Source organism: Cyprinodon variegatus, unplaced genomic scaffold (assembly GCF_000732505.1).
Source record: "Cyprinodon variegatus isolate N-32 unplaced genomic scaffold, C_variegatus-1.0 Scaffold1001, whole genome shotgun sequence".
Classification (NCBI taxonomy): Eukaryota; Metazoa; Chordata; class Actinopteri; order Cyprinodontiformes; family Cyprinodontidae; genus Cyprinodon; species Cyprinodon variegatus.
This window is the reverse complement of record NW_015151454.1, coordinates 264,007-267,520: the sequence shown is the minus strand read 5'-3', so window position 1 is coordinate 267,520 and position 3,514 is coordinate 264,007.

Here is a 3,514-nt window from a genome sequence, read left to right as displayed (position 1 = left end):
TGACTAATCAGCTTATTTTTGAAAAACTCTGGTCCAAAGACTATTACTTTTGTTTTGTCTGCATTCAAAAGGACAAAGTTAAGAGTCATCCAGGTTTTTATGTCTTCGAGACATGCCTGTAATTTATGTAATGGGTTAGCTTCATCTGGATTTATAGACAGATATAGCTGGGTATCATCAGCATAACAGTGAAAATTAATCCCATGCTGTCTAATAACTCTACCGATTGGGAGCATGTATAAAGTAAAGAGAATTTGTCCTAGCACTGATCCCTGTGGTACTCCACAGGTAACCTTTGAGGATGTTGAAGATTTGTCATTAACATGTACAAACTGAAATCGGTCAGATAGATAAGATTTAAACCAGTCTAGTGCTGTTTCTTTAATTCCAATAAAATATTCAAGTCTTTCTAAAAGAATATTATGGTCAACTGTATCAAATGAAGCACCGAGATCCAACAGGACGAGCACAGATACAAGTCCATTATCTGAGGCCATGACAATATGGGAATACCTCCTTAAATAACCTGGTTGGAACTTGATCTAACATACAAGTTGAAGGCTTAGATGAAGACAATAGTTTTGCTAACTCTGAAAGTTCAACTGGATCAAAGCAGTCTAAACCCAGTTCAGATTCCATGACTACCTCAGATGCTGCCCCACCCTCCAGAGACAAACCAAGGTTTTCTTCCTTGAGCGTCAAGTTAAAATTATTACAGATCCTGGCTTTGGACATCTATGTGATGCTCCATCAACATATTTAACAATCAAGAACAGTGATGGAGAGAAATGTTCTCCTCGTCCAAGAACTAAAGGAAGTATCTTTGGCACAACCTTCCATTCTGTGGGGAGAAATAATTCTTTAGAAGGTCAAGAACATCAGACTGCTGTGAAGATTTTTTTGTTTTGCAAAGGTGGACACAAACTGCATTTATGTTCACTGTTTGTTAAAAAACCTCATAATGAGAAGATTTCATATTTTATGAAGAATAATGTCTGTTTTGGTTGCCTGGGCACACCAGCAAAGAATGCAGAAAGAGTCTTTTATGCAAAATCTAGGGTTTCATACATCCAAGTATACTTCATATCCATCACAAGAAGAACAGGGTCAAACTTGACACTGAGGCAGATGACACTCCTGTCACAGTCCAGACTAGTGGTCTTACTGGGGCTGCGGAACAAGACTGTAAGCTTTCAATTATGCCAGTGAAAGTAATATCAAAGAAAGGTCAAATAATAGTGGAAACCTATGCCTTTCTGGACCAAGGGAGTTCAGCATCCTTTTGTACAGTGGGCCTTATGAAGAAGCTGAATCTAACTGTGAGGAAAACAAATATTCTTTTGCCTACCATGGGATAAGAGAAAGTGATGGACAGCTTTATTGTGCCTGAACTTGAAATTGCTGGATTGGACAGCAATATGTATTGTGACATGCCTGACCTCTTCACTCAGCACAGAATGCCTGTAGACTTGAGTAACATCCCAAAGCAACGCAACATGGATAAATGGCCACATTTGAAGCATGTTCATTTACCAGAGAAAAAAGCACAGGTGGACCTTCTGATTGGCATAAACATGCCTTGAGCTCTAGATACTTTAGAGGTCATTAGAAGTGAAGGTGATGGACCTTTCGCCATTAAATGATGCTCAATTGGATAGTGAATGGGCCACTTAAACAAGAATGCTGTGGAAAACCAAATTGTCTGTCAAAAGTCACTACAAATAGGTTTATTGCTGTTATATTGGAGAAGTTATGGAAACAACAGTTCAAGATGGACTTCCCTGAGAGCAGCTATGATAGGCATGTTGGGATGTCACAGGAAGACTGTTTCTAGAGTTAGCTAATAAGACAGTGACCTTGAAGGATAGACACTACAGCACCGCCCTGCCTTTGAAAGACAGAAACATAAGAATGCCTGATAACCATGTAATTGCTGAACAACGTGCCTTAAGCTTGAAGAAAAGGTTCATCAGATATAAAGAGATTACACTGCCTTCATGAAAGAACTTATATCTAGAGGTTATGCAAAAAGAGTTCCAATTGCAGACTTGGAGCGACATGATGGGAAGGTGTGGTATATCCTTTATCATGGGGTTTACCATCCCACCAAAGGACATATTTGGGTTGTATTTGACTGTGCAGCATCATTCCAGGGCATTTCTCTTAATGCACAGCTCCTGGGTGGTTCTGACAAATAATTGGGTTGGTGTGCTGACTAGGTTCATAAAAGAGCATGTTGTTTTGATGTCTGATATTGAAGCCATGCTCCTTGAGGTGTACTTACCAGAGGAACATGCTGACCTGTTGAGGTTTCTCTGATGGGCTGGAGGTGACTTCAGTCAGAGCATGCAGGAGTATATGTTGGGATCTGGAGGCTTTGTCCACTCTCTCCACCAGAGGGCACACTAGATCTCCTGAGGGCATGAGCTGACTGCAACACCTGTCTTCCATCTGCTCATCAGGAAGTCCTATTTAAGGAGGAGGAGGCTAACACTTCCCTGCCAGAGTGTTTGCCAGTAATGGTACCAGCAAAACCTGAGCCAGCCTCTCAGATCTGTTATCCCTGATTTTGTGAACCTGCTTGAACCTGTTTCTCTCTGCTTCACAGATCCAGTCCTGTCAGATAAATCCTGGAGAATATCTCTGTGTGAAATCTGCCTGCCTGCACTCAGTTCAGCCTCTGCCTCTGCCCTCAGCCCTCAGGCCGCCGACTAGCCTCTGGACCCTCAAGGAGATACTGAGATGCAAATAATCAAGTTTTGTCAGATGAAAAGATATGCTGAAGAGATTTGTCTCCAAAAAGGAGACAGCATGAAGCGAAGCAGTCACATATACAAGTTAAATCCTGTTCTGAAGGATAATGTGCTGTGTGTTGGAGGACGTCTCAGCAAGGCTGCCATGTCTGAAATTCCAATCATCCTTTCATAATTTCTAAGGACCTTCACATTGCTGATCTCATTCTTCAGCATATCCATAAATGTGTGGGTCATGGTGGTACGAACTACATACTCTCAACGTAACAAATTATGTTATGGTGCTGGAGCCTTGATTATAAACACCCTGTCGAGGTTCATGACCTGCAGATGGCTTCATGGAGCTACAGGCCAGCAGCAAATGGGTGACTTGCCTGAAAGCAAAGTGATACATGCAAAATCCCCTTTTAGTTTTGTTTGTGTAGATAATTTTTGGCCCATTCGAAGTTAAGCGTCTTGTGAAGAGGTCAATAAAACAAAGGATCTGAACTGCAACTTGAACTGATCTTTTGAGTAGCAAGTGCGTCAACAAGGATTCCCCTAATCAGCCGCTCGCCAACTCAGTTTGTTTGACTGTTGCCAATATTGACTGATTATACTCATGTAACCCAGGTGTTACTGGGAGTTTTTTTTTTTTTTTTGTTAAAAAGGAACATTCTGTTAAGACATCAATGGGCTTATATAATTCATAATTCCTGTATGATACAGTTGGTTTATTTTCATGTGCTATGCATTTAAATATTTTGCAGAGATTTACTTTA